Raw genomic sequence first — 14,466 nt, forward strand, 5'->3', positions numbered from 1 at the left:
AAGCCCCGTTTGCTGTCGCCTAAATAAACCTCCATAATGCATAATTCAAAAATTTTGCAATGTTCTACTGATTCACTGAGTGGCGTCCTCACCAATGGGAGTGCGATACAACCGTATTCAAATAAACAAACAGCTAAAAATATCGTCTTATAATAACGATAATAAAAAAGTAAGACAATTTACGTTAACACGATGGAACTTTTACTAATTTATTACTCTTTTGCACGATTGATAGGAATGTTAACATTTACCTTGCAAACAAAGGCGAAAAAATGCCTTAAGGGCATTAAACCCATGTACTACCATTTCATCTAAAGTACAAGATCATACCAACTAAGTACATGTCTACTTTCTACACTCCACACCTTAGTAAACTGTTGATCTATCCACAGGCTGCAGTTTCAGAAGTTACCCACAATTCATTCGACTACATTGACCAGCTCATTCACATCCAACTTTCCTATGAGTCAACTTCCACTTTTAACCTTATTTTTGAAATACTAAGGCCGCTTTCTTGTGAACACCAGTGATCGCTTTCTTATGTTTCCAACGCGTCATATGAATTACTTGCTACACAAAAATAGTACCTGTTTCCTCTTCAATTACATAATTTAGCAAATACCATTGGTTACCTTGTTGGGATGTTTTGCTGTCTTTTATATCACTTCCTTGCTTGCATCCCACATTCAAAAGTGTTGTTATTTAAGATTTTCATCGCTATCCTTGTTGAACTCATCCACCTCAATAACATCTTTCAGTTGTCCTCTTGCCTTTAGGACTCCATGAGAGAAGAAAACTAGAAGAAGTCATGGTGAGTTGTCAATTCACAAGAGAGGAAAAAGTCTAATTCTGAGTGTTCTCTCTTTCCACCTGCTAGGTTCCACTCATTCCACTTACCACTACATGCTCACGTCCATATTACATCTCCTTCAGAGCACATTTTGTGCCACAGGGTCAGAGTATTCCCAGCAGCAACAAAAACAAATACTCAACAACAACTCTCCTTTCCAATATAAATAGGCACGGTGCTACTTTGGCAGCTGAAATTTTATCATACAACAGCCTCATATCCTGTGTGTGGGCACTTAATTAATCAATGTCACTACTAACAGTAACAAAAGAAAAGGTGAAGCGTAAAAGGCATTCATATGATCCAATAGCTGTCCAGAGCCCCACACACAAGTTCTTAAACCTGCACTTCCTTTGTGTACAGATCACTTCCACAAAACCTCAACCCTATCCTAACACCATAAGACCCAGGACCATCTATTATACAACCAAGAAGGCTTAATTCAACGAAGATGATGGCAACTAACTAAAGAGGCCCCAAAAATCACAAATAAACTGCTAACTTGGAGGGGCCCAGGCTTATTAGGTTACGCATATTTGGGGTGAAAAACAAATGAGAGAAAAAGAACTTAGCAATCGATGTCCATTATGACGATTAACTATCAGTATCTTCAAATCTGAAACGTGAAGCACTCCCCTGAAATGTTTGGGCGAGAGGGTTTCTAATTCTATACTGTTCGGATGTAAAATCTTCCTTATGTGAAAAAGCCTGTAATAAAATTTAAAAACTTGTTGAAAAGGTATTTCTGTCTCTTCAACAACCAGTGCACTTTTAGCAGAACTTTGTCCAGTTTTAAGTTTCTTCTTTGAAACTGCTTCCTGCAGTCTGCGCTTCCTCTTCTCTGCCTGCACTGTGTCGACTCTTTTTACATTTACCTTCACTCCCGTTTTATTCAATAAATGTTCACTTCCAAGTGATCGGTTGCTGAAACATGCCATGAATTTAGGGTTGTGGTCCATGCCTCACCTTAAACCTGGCATTAAATTCGCATTTCCTGTACCCAGACAACCGTAACTGAGCATAACGCCATCGTGGCGTTCCCATGGCTGTTCTTGAACAGATAGCACGCACATCTCCGTCTTCCTTTGCTTTTTTGCATTTGCGCAACCACTCGTTCCCCACTTTGCTTATTTCATTGCCAGCTCGTGTGAAGGCGACAAGAGGTTTGTTCATCAGTTCTGCTCAATCAAACATTCGGAGCATCTGAGACAGAATAGGCAGCCTGAAGTTGTTGCAACCTTTTGAGTTATACAGATTACACAGCCAACTACAGACTTGTCTGAGGTACTGAATCCCCCAGTAGATCTGACATCGGCAACAAATGCGTGTCGCAGTATAGCTGCTTCATTCAGTGCCAAATCACTTGCCTGACGTCCCACAGATTTGATTTCAACACAGACATTGCTACTTGTATCAGTGGTGCTTTCAAGATCTTGGTCACACTTCGCTTGTCTGTGTCTGTTAGCATTAATCTGCACTCCGCACGTTCGTCAGTCGTTTCGCGATGATCTCCAGTTTTACTGCCGGCAATTTCCTTTTACCTTGATATTGCTCCGTTCCGAAATTCTGCTACTGTCACACCTAGCCTACTACTAAATTTTCTAATCTCTTTTTAAATTTATTTCTGTTCCTGATACGGTTCCTGGAGTTCCTTACTCCGTTTTTGGTCTTTTATAGAAATAGTTCTCGGAGTTCCTTACTCAGTCTTCTGAATAATCCTCAAGAATGTTAATACCAAGTGATAGTGAGACTGTTTCCTCTGCAACGCCCATTGCTATGGGTGGGACTGCCTCTTGCACAACGTGCCAGACCGATTCTACTTCTACATACTCAAGTCTGGTGGCTGAAGACGAGATCAATTGATGTGTCTCAAGATTAATTTCCTCACTCATTATGTTATTAGGATGATTGCTTATCGTCCCTTGCTGCAAACTGTTCCCATGCTTGTCGAACTAGTGGCCTGAATGTTCTGCATTTCAAAATAAACTGTCTCATCTCTTGTTTCACTCAATGTTGATCGTATTCTAGAGCTTGATCGAGTGGTTACCCCGTTTCCTACTAATTTTTGTCTACAGATAACTGAGCAAATCTCACTAACACTACAAGGTAACATTTTGCATTTCCAATTTGTGTAGCATGCCAAAATTGTAAATAACTTCACGTGAGCAAGAATCATTATAATATTCAAGCCCACATCATTACAAATTGAAAATAAAACAATAGAATACCCCCAAAAGAAAAAAAGCACCAAAACATCAAAGTGCTAACAACAAAATATCAAGTAACAAATCAACGCAATTAAGCAACGCCATTTAAGTGCAAACGTAGAAATGTGTGACTTATGGAATTAAAAACACAGGTTATTAAATGACGTTCTACTATATGTTTTATAGAAGATCGCTAAATAAAGATTGTCTTAAGTGGGATGTATCCCATGAAAGCTTACCTGTTCTTTGAATTTTACTGTGAACTTTTTCTTCCATCTCTCATTGTGAGGTCTTCCTCCCTCAAGTCCGTTCATTTCCCTGGCAATCTGATGAACCACGTACCTCACTTCATAATTAGTCCAATAAAATAATTAATAACATATCTGCTGCTGATGTGCAGTCGGTAAAGACAACAGGAATTTTTGGATTTCAGGATTACCATAGTGGAGATCGGGGCATAACTTCGCAATGCTGTCCTCGACTTAAGTAGTTTAACGCGCACGAGACGCAGTTTCCTTTTAATGGTCGCTACACTTAAAACTGTCATTCAAATTATACACCTTGTACAGTCTCACTGGGTGTGGATGGGAAATCCGTTATGAACTATGGATCTATGATTAGTCATACCTAGATAACCTGACCACGAAAATAATTTATTCCTTAACATCAAAATTGAAACCTGTTCAGTGTACAGTTTCCTGCTAAGACTTTTGAAAGCAATATAACATATCCCGTTACGAATGGTCCCGTATGAAGACGTGCCATGCTAGATACCTAAATGCAAAAGGTAAAATCATGACATACAGTTCACTACCTAAGGGTCAAAAAAATGGCTCTGAGCACTATGGGACTCAACTGCTGAGGTCATTAGTCCCCTAGAACTTAGAACTAGTTAAACCTAACTAACCTAAGGACATCACAAACATCCATGCCCGAGGCAGGATTCGAACCTGCGACCGTAGCGGTCTTGCGGTTCCAGACTGCAGCGCCTTTAACCGCACGGCCACTTCGGCCGGCACCTAAGGGTCAGAGGATCAAGTAGGAAGAGAAGGGATGCATGCTCGAGTAACTTGTACACTAATTCATGCAGTATGTCATCATTTCTAATCTAACTAGCAAAATACGCGTCAAAACTTAGACTACACTGTACAGTGTCAGAGTGGTACATTTAGGTGGACTGGTGTATTTGACGATCAACACATCTAAGAAGAGAGAAACACAAATTTCATTCTGACACCGTTCCTCACAAGTGACTTCTAATAAAATTGTGTGCCTGCGGAAAGTCGTCTCAGCTGCGTGGATGAGTTCGTGATTTCCTGCCAACATGGTCACAATTCGTAGTAACTGACGGAAAGTCATTGGGTTAAATAGAAGTAATATCTGGCGTTTCCAAAGAAAGTATTGTAGGCTCTCAGTTGTTCCTGACCTTCCTTAAGGATTTAAGAGACAATCTGAGCAGTCCTCTTAGCCTTTTTTTTTTTGAAGATGATGCTGTCATTTACCGTCATGTAATGTCGTCAGAAAATCAAAACGAAGTCCGCCTGCTTAGCTGAGTGGTAACGTACTTGCTCTCTCATGCACTGGGCCCGCGTTCAATTGCCGGCTGGGTCGGAGAATTTCTCCGCTCAGGGACAAGATGTTGTGTTGTCCTCATCATTATTTCATCCTCGTCACCGGCCGCAGTCAGCCTTCGGCGGCGCAGTGGTTCGGACGGTGTTTACGTCCCTGGCGCACGTCTGCGCGAGAGGTGTTCACGTTAAGTGTGTAGCGGTGTGTCGCGGTATACATAGAACGAATCATGGCCTTGTCGTTCCGCAAATCGACACTGAAATTTAGTTTTGTTAACGAATATGCTCGACCGAAGGCTTACGAGGTCGAACGTTATTTACGGGACGAGGTGAAAATCGAACCTGGCGTTCTAGTTGGAATACACTTATCTATAGTCAGCAGCGTGGTCTTTGTCAAGCTCAGCAATGAAGCGGCATGTGACGAACTACTACTTCGACACCGACAAGGACTTCGTTGCTGCCATTCGGACGGGAATGTTGGAGCGGTAACAGTTGAACACGCCGGCATGAACCTCCGAACGATCCGCGTCTTTGAGCTTCCATTCGAAGTGCCAGAAGAATTGGTGACAGACGCCCTGCGTCCTTACGGAACGGTCCTATCCCACGTGGATGAAAAATGGGCGAGTTTCAAGACGTATCCTGTCTTCAATGGCGTCAGACAAATACGGATCGAACTCCCAAAACACGTCCCGTCATACTTGTACATCGCCGGTTGTAGGGCGATTGTCGTTTACGACGGACAACCAAGGACGTTCTCTGGATGTGGGAAGGAGGGACACATACGTTCTGAGTGTGCTCAACGAAGGTTATTACAGCTGCCACAGGATGATCCACCCCTCACGCCGCATCCGACTGTGCACCCCATGACTTACGTCGCCGCATTACGCGATGACGTGGGCCGCGAGACAGACGCGTACCAGAACACACAGACAGCGGCGGATCGCGGCGAGCCACAGAAAGACGACGTTGCGCTGGACCGCCTCCAGCAGTCACAGGACGCCCTCTCTTCGGTTCCGCTTGCGGCCCCTTCAGATAAGGCACTTGGAGACGTCGATAATACGACGGCGCACGATTCCGACGCCCCCCACGAACAACTGGAGACCATGCTGATCTCTGATTCCGAGGCCCGGCAACGTTAACAGCGATCACCAAAACGCCGGAAGAAGCGCCGCCTCACGGTGGAGAACGACCACTCTGATCTAGCAGACAATTCTGAGAAGTTTACGGGTACAGCACAGACGACCATGGATACAGAAGAACTGCCTAGCGTGGATGCAACGGTGGCCAGCGGGACGGCGGCACGACCTACCGCTGACGATGCTCCAGACACAGCGAAGGAGCTCGATAGACGGCAACAGGCTACTGAGGAGGCTACGGCGCCTGCACCGCCCGACAACGATGGGACACTAGGGGACTGGTCAGAAGAGCCATCCCCGTGCGGAACAGATGATGCCGGAGGAACTGTTCCCACGCACTCTCCCGGTGTAAGACCGGCAGAGTGCACGGAATAATGACAGACCATACGAGGGGACGGCGGGGGACGTTAGTCCGACAGCAGCCTATGTACGGCAAAATTAGCGACAGTACGGTACCCTATCTACGTTGACCGCCACGCAACAAGCTTATCGGATAGGGTCTGTTAACATCAATAGCATTGGGACGCCGGTAAAAATCAAGATGCCCAGTGACATGATAAAGGCTGCGGATTTAGACATAGCACTATTACAAGAAGTTCGGGTACTTCGCCCCTCGGACTTTTACGGTTACGACATTTACTGTTCCCCGTGTGACGAGAGAGGCGTTGGCACAGCTATACTATTAAAGGAAGGGATACTTGCAGTCGAAGTAGAGTAATTGCCTTCTGCCCGTGGTACGGCCGTGACCATAGGTGGAATACGTTTGATCAACATATACGCACCGTCAGGCTCGGATAAGAGAAGGGACAGAGCAGATTTTTACTCCCATGAGGTTACACCATTGTTCCAGGGACGATACGATGGTTGCATACTCGGCGGAGATTTTAATTGTGTGCTCGACAGAAAGGACCAACAACCTAACTATACAACTAGTCCAGAACTTAGGGAGCTGATCAACGGGATGGAATTAGTCGATACATGGGACCTGAAGTATCGCAACCAACCAGGATATACATTTTTTACTAGCCACTCCGCGGGCCGTTTGGACCGGATCTACATTTCAAGGGCGTTAGCAATGTCGACGGTGGACGCAGAAATATGGCCGACAGCGTTTACAAACCACGAGGCATATATTTGTACCGTTAACCTTGATAGACAGCAGGTGTGGAGACGGAGGGGTAATTGGAAGATGAACGTTTCCCACCTGCGAGATGCAGAACGCCGACGCATGGTGGAGGACGCGTGGCATGGCTGCCTCCGTCGACGAAATTCTTTAGGTTCTGTCCTGCAGTAGTGGATCGAGTGCGCGAAGCCAGCTTTACGGAGGACGTTAATAGGTTATGGGAAGGAGGTTTCTCAATGGCAGCGCACGACCACTGAGTTTTACTTTACGGCTCTCCGGGAACTGTTAGCTCAGCGACCTACACCAGAACGCCAGACGGCCGTCCACCGAGTTAAGGCGAAGCTGGTACAACTTGCGACGCTGAGGATGGCAGGTACGATGATACGCGCGAGGTCGCAGGATTTCCTGCCCAACGATTTTCCCTCGATGCATTATGTGATAAAGGAAAGACGAAGAAGACGCAGGAATTTAATACATGAGATCGATCTCGGCGATGGCCGTCGTTTTACAACACAAAGGGGCATAGCACAGGCGTTCACGGATCATTTTAGCAGATTCTATGCGAGAAACGGGGAGGGTCAGAGGGAGCTGGGGAACGTCCTGGAAGAGATCCCAGACGCGACGAGTGTGAACGGGGAAGCGGACGGGTTATCTGAAATTACGTGTGAAGAGCTGGAGGAAGCGATTACATGAGGTGCTTGCAACAAGTCCCCAGGTCCAGACGGATTCCCGTTGGAATTTTACCGTGCCTTTGTGACCATTATGACACCGATGTGGCTATGTATGTTTAATGAGCTTCTGCGGCAAGAAGTACCGGTTCACGTTCAATTCACGGAAGGGCTGATGATACCGATACCGAAGCCCCGTGGTGGCAAACGGCCTTGTGATTATCGCCCCTTGACCCTCCTTAATAGTGACTACAAGATCCCCATGCGCATCCTGGGAAGTCGTATCAAAAAGTCGCTGGAGAATCGGATACATGCCGATCAGACTTGTCTTGGCGGCATCAGTAATATCCACACAGCCTTGGGAGACTATCGTGACGTCGTCGCCCTCCCGGCTGCATGCCGCCTCCGGGGGGCGATGGTTGCAGTAGATTTCGATCATGCTTTTGATCGCGTGGATCATGTGTACCTCGCGGCGGTGATGAACAGGATGGGTGTCTCGCCATTATTGACCAATGCTGTGATGCGGCTGTTGCACGGCGCCAGATCAGCGATGGTGGTCAACGGAGGGAGAACTGAGTATTTTAAGATCTTAAGATCAGTGAGACAGGGTTGCCCCTCGTCGATCCTCCTTTGTGCGATCGCCTTAGAACCGTGCCTCGCAGGCCTTCGCCGCCGTCTTACCGGGATCTCCCTACGGCATTTGTCATTCAAATGCAAAGCATACGCGGATGATATTGTGTTCCTCGTACGGAATGATAGGCAGACTCAAATAGCACTGGATTGGCTACAGGCTTATGGGATGGCAGCTGGAAGTGTGGTCAACTACCGAAAATCACAATTCATGCATGTGGGGCGTGGACTAGAACCAGGAGCGGAAGGACCCTTACCTGCGGTGGAAACCGTCCGCTGTTTGGGTAACACCTCTCATTAAGAGACAACGAGAACGGCTGCGGACAACTACCGAAGACTGTTACTCAGAGTCCGCACGGCAGTACGACTAAACGCCCTACGGTCGATGGATATGCTGCAGCGATTGCTACCGTCAACCTTTATCTCGCGCCCATGATGTGCCACCTGACACACCTTCTCCCCTTGACGCGCACGATGGCTTTGAGGATTCAGGCGGCTTTTGGGTACTATGTGTGCCTGGGATAACTCTTTAAGGTACTGTACAACACGCTTACCCTCCCAGCGCGAGAGGGGGGCGTTGGTTTAGTGAAAGTGTACGAGAAGGCGAGTGCCATGTATATTAATACTATGCTGAAACGGTGGCGCAACAGGAATCACTCTCTTACGGGGACGATCATCGAAGAACTCGTACCAACATCGCATCTTCCTCCAGTCAGTGTCGGCCATATATCGCCCCCTTTGACGTATGTGCGCACGTTCATCGTGGAACACAGTTACGTTCGAGAGCGTTTACCGACGACCCGACAGTCGACATCGAAGGATGTGTACCATCTGCTTCTTCGACAGATCGCCCGGAATAGGGTGGAACGCAAACATCCAGCTGTTAATTGGCACGTGGTGTGGCGCACGGTCCACCACCCCCACCTACCTACATCAGTCAGATCAACATGGTACATTGTCGTGAACCGAAAATACCCTACAAATGATAAAAAGTACGCAATACATTTGGCGGATTCGCCCTTGCGTCAACAATGCGGCGTGCTGGATACGGACGACCAAAGGCTGGTCTGCGGCGAGGCATTGGCTGTCTGGACTCTCGCAAGAAAGATAATAGCGTTCATGCGGCCCACTATCTATACAGCAGTCTGTTCTGACATAGTCTTTTTTCCAGAGGAAACGTATTTTCCGCGTCATAAGGCGAACGCAGTGGCGTGGATCACAGGTATGACGGTCCATTACATCTATAGAGACACACGTACGAACTTACTGAACGTCCTGGATTACTGGCAATACTTGCAAGATGAACACACAAAACTATTACGGCTACAAAAGTACAAGGATTGGTATGCCAATTTCCTAGTAACGGTTTTTGCGGACCCGCCATATACTTGGGGTGTGCCGGGGGCGCAAAGATGAGCGGCGGTGCTTTCGTTGTGAAACCGACCAAGTAATGTGATCGACTAAGAACACTATGCGAGTATGCGACCTACGAAAAACACAGGCTTGAACAGTTAGCAAATGGATGTACTTCAAATTTTTTTTTCATATCCATAAATACTTTTCTTTAGGGTGCCGCAGGTGGCCCCACTTTGATTTTGTTGTTATTTCATGCTGCATGGTAGGACGGCAGCGAGGTTCCTTCCCGGACAGTTATCATGTGTCAGGACGTATTATGTTTATTTTGTGAATAATAAAGGTTTCTGTTTCTCCTACCTTCCTTCATATAAAATAAATAAATGAATAAATAAAAACCCCTCATTCAAAACAAAAAAAAAAGTGGTAAGGTACTTGCTTCTCATGCACTGGGCCCGGGTTCAATTCCCGGCTGGGTCGGAGAATTTCTCCGCTCAGGGACAAGATGTTGTGTTGTCCTCATCATCATTTCATCCTCGTCACCGGCCGCAAATCGCCCAATGTGGCGCCGACTGGTTTAAGACTTGCAACTGGCGGCCGAACCCGAATGGGACATCCCGGCCAACGGTGCCATACGACCATTTCATTTCATATCAAAACGAATTCCCAATGATATAGGCAAGATATCTGCGTTGTGCAAAAAATGTCACTTGACTCCAAATCATGAAAACTGTGAAGTCGTCCACATGGGAAGTAACACGAATACGCTAAATTTCAGTTACACGATAAATCACACAGACGTAAAGGCTGTAAACTCAACGAAATATTTAAAGATTACAATTACGTATAATTTAAATTGGAACGGTCACATAGAAATGTTGTGAGGAAAGCAAACCTAAGACTGCTACTCACAGAAGACTTAGAAAATGTAACAGGTTTACTAAAGAGACTGCAGTACAGTTATGCGATGTGCGATCCGCGTCACATAGGATTGACGGAGGATATCGAAAAAATTCAAAGAAGGGCAACTCGTTTTGTATTAGCGCTTTATAGAGGAAAGAGTTCCACGGATATGATAGACGAATTGGTGTGGCAGTGTAACAAATGCACTTTCCGCTGCGGCAGCATCTTGTTTATGAAATTTCAATCACCTACTTTCTCCTCAGAATGTGAAAATATTATGTAGGCACCGAACTACTTACAGAGAAATGATTATAATAAAATAAGAGAAATCAGAGCTCGCACGGAAAGAATGAAGCGTTCGTTTTCCCCTTGCGCTGTTCGAGAGTAAAACGGTAGAGAACTAGCTTAAAGATGGTTCCATGAACCCCCTGCCAGGTATTTAATTGTGAATTGCAGAGAAATATTGTAGATGTAGATTAAATGGAAGGAATTTTCCACAAGTATATATGTGACAATCTTATATAATCAATAAGTACAATTCGTAATCAGTCCATGTGGTTGGCTCCTGGCTAAAAGATGCAATCGGTTTTCAGTACATTCAGAAAACGCATATAATTCAGAATTGAACATTCATATGGGTACTCTTTAAACTCAGGACAATGAGATCTAAATTCTTAACATAGACACAAACAGAAAATACAATGAGGTTGGCTAATTGCTGCTTACTGTCAAACACTCACAAAGGAACCTGTGATAAAAATAGGAAAAATCTCACAGATCCGATCTGATATGTGGATGGTTGAAACACAGAAACCCTTTGCAAGCAACATCCCCGCTTTTTACGTTACCACAGACACCAAGAGTTAAGAAGTTTGACGGTCGTCCTCCCAAGGAAAAGCAAGACAAAGAATACTCATTGAACGTCAAAAAAGCGTGATTTTGCAAGATGAAAAATTTAGATTTGAAAATTCCCATGAAACCTTTGCACTAACTATCTACAAATCTGCTCCAAATTAAGTGCAAACTGCAACCAGACTGTTCTAATCTAATGCTTGGTCTATGGTTCCAAAGCAGAGCTCGCGAAAGCGCTTGCTTCACTTGTGAAATCTCACGTATCAAACAGCTTCAAACTTGTGAATAATTTACAAATAAGTTAACATTTTATACATTTGATGTTAAGTGTGTAGAAAAGGTCTGAAATCATGTCTAAAGTGTGTTGGAAGTTATGAAGAAGTGCTTTCGTTGCCAAACACTGGATGAGGCTTGTCTGGGTAATCTGCGCTCCGTTTCAAGCAAAAGCTGGTTTTTTACGCAGCTCAATGTTTTTGTCGTCATATGTTTGGAGCTATGTGTCACCGAATTACATAAATTTGCTGTTACATTCAGTGGCGGGCGTTGATATCGTCTGCATGATGTGTTGTGAATAGAGTTATTAGTACAGAAACAATAAATTACATCGCCGTGCCTGATCGGTACCTCTACTGCATGGACAGCGGAAGTGTAGGAAATAATTTTTTTTTTCGTTTCATCATTTTGTCGAAGGGGTGGGGAAGGGGGTCGGCGAGAAAAAGTTTCGCAAAGGTTTCAAATTATGTATATTCTCAAATACTGGACGAATATATTCTGGGTGTCTGAGCACGGTGATTTACAGTGCCTCAAGACATACACACTGTTCCAAGTGTAAAACTTGCGTTATTGTGTTAAATCTTTAACATCAGACAGTACTTTTTCATGAGCAGATTATGACATCATTTTAAATTTTTAAATTCATGAGGTAATCTGCAACTGAAGAAGTGTACCATGAATCATAAAACATGAACCGCGAACCATGGTGCCGGAAGGTGGGGGGGGGGGGGGGGGGGGGAGGAGAGGGGGAGGGGTGAAACTGTCGGCGACCAGCACACAGGTGGTAGGTTCAAATGGATTCCGACTCCACTAGATGTGCAGAAACCAGGAGGCTTCACAAGATAGATAAGCTTAGAGAGCTCCATCTTCGGAATGAGGACCACAATAATAAAAGCAAGGGAAACTGTCAGTGGTAAGTTACCGGAAGTGTTTGAGCACCATCTCATAAACGTTTCCTGATTTCCCGAAGTGCGCCATGGCACAAGCGAATAATAACACCAGTCTACAAAAAGTTGAACAAGGGGATGGATTTCCATGGCTGACGTTAGTCGCTTTAGCAAACTTTGCAAGTGTGAGTGGAGGTTTGAGTTTTGAAAGACGCACTCAGTGCTGGAGTTCATCGTATGGCGTCCCTTCTTCGCGTGCATTTCTGTCATCGACCGATACTATGAGCTAGATATACCATGTGTATGTCCCCATTCGTAAAGACCATGAACGTAATCTTCATGACTACTTACCGAACTGCGATAAGCATCAGCGCTGTATCACAGGAACCCTGTTTCCGGGTGCACTAATAAGTTTTAGAAGCTGTTACTCGACACAGACGGTAAAAGAACAAGTCCAGTTCAGATCTTGTGTAACAACCGCAATCGAGAGCACACGAAGAGTGCCAGTATCGCAAAGCCATGAAAACGACCGTATCTCATTGCTATGCAGCAGGCAGAGCTCTAGCAAGGAGCGTAAACCGTGCAGCACTACGGCACCCAGAACGTCGTTCTGCAAACTCCACAGTGTGAATTAGTAAGAAGCCAAATCAGAGGAACTCCGCCAATCCTAGGCATGCTAGTATTTTTGGCAAATGCAGAGGCAAGGCAAACTGCCCGTACTTCAGACCCTTCGGTGCGGACATGACTGAAGACACCTCTGTTTAAAAGAGAGCGAATGGCCACCTAAATTGTTATAGTGACATCTTGCCCTCAGTATATCTCTTCACTCCATCTGCATCACCGAATCCCATAGAACGACAGTTTCAGTTTTTACAAGCCAGAGCTGCTGAAAAAACAAGAAGTGCTTTTGCCACCTGTCTGAAGACTTTAGTTTGTGGGTGGACTTCGCTCCACGCCGTAGCTCCTGATAGGTGCAGCCGTAAACGACAGAAGTTGCAATCCTAATAGGCCTTCTTCTTGGTGAGTGACCCGGCCGACTGACTGGAAGCGGCCATCTGCGTGAGCGCCTGAGTGCCAACTCCGAGGTTTAACATGTAACGTCTTCCTGGCTGTACGCTGTGAGTGCTGAGGCAGCCCTGAGCTTCCATCTTCACGAGGACCGCCATCCGCAAGATGCTGTGGGTGTAGGTGTAAGCGCGCGTTCCTCTTTGAGTGCGCCGAGGCCTTACGAGTTCATAGCAGCTCTTCCGCGGGCTGCTACACGGGTCCCGATTGCGCTCTCGCGCTGCTTCGCTGTCAAGCAGATTGTCTGATCTGGTGTAACAGTATGCTGACTGTTTGGGTCCAGTGTCCAGCATTTCTCGGCGACACCGGAACGAAAAGCCTGACCTGTTTTCTGAGCACCAGAAGGAGAGTACTCACTGTGGCAAACACGTTAACAAAATGCTATTTCAGAAACCGCTTCTCCTCTGGTGCCTCCAGGCGTAAGGATGAAACACTCACAAGCTGTCGGAGCTCGGCCTGCGACATACTGTGAGATTAACGCCTCACCTGTGCAATCTCAACGACCACTGATCTCCCGACCCGAGTGGTGGCAGTAAGTGTTAACATTTACACCAAATGAACACCAGGATTTTCTCAGCCAGTAACAAAAACGATCCAACAAACCATTACGTACAAGCAGGACCTTTATGAACGCAAGTATTTTCACCAGCATTTGCGTCAATGCAGAGACCACCACAGTACTTAGACCCATCTCCACTGCAGAGTACAAATCAGACTTCATCGACGTCACAAGAAGTGCTACCGCCAGGAGTACAAATTAAACTACTTATGCAGTTTTTAAATCCACAGCTATAGCCCCATCAGAACAACAATGTCGCCTGAGAGTTGAACGAAAATTAGCAAAAATGGCTCTGAGCACTATGGGACTTAACAGTTGAGGTCATCAGTCCCCTAGAACGTAGAACTAGTTAAACCTAACTAACCTAAGGACATCACACACATCCATGCCCG

General features: G+C 45.6%; 1 protein-coding gene across 4 annotated transcripts in view; it reads right to left on the reverse strand.

The window, feature by feature from the left end:
- LOC124789524 (cytochrome P450 4d2-like) overlaps positions 1-14,466 on the reverse strand; it is a 168,232-nt gene that overhangs the window by 35,750 nt on the left and 118,016 nt on the right. The gene's annotated exons all lie outside the window — the stretch shown is intronic.

Source organism: Schistocerca piceifrons, chromosome 3, assembly GCF_021461385.2.
Source record: "Schistocerca piceifrons isolate TAMUIC-IGC-003096 chromosome 3, iqSchPice1.1, whole genome shotgun sequence".
NCBI lineage: Eukaryota > Metazoa > Arthropoda > Insecta > Orthoptera > Acrididae > Schistocerca > Schistocerca piceifrons.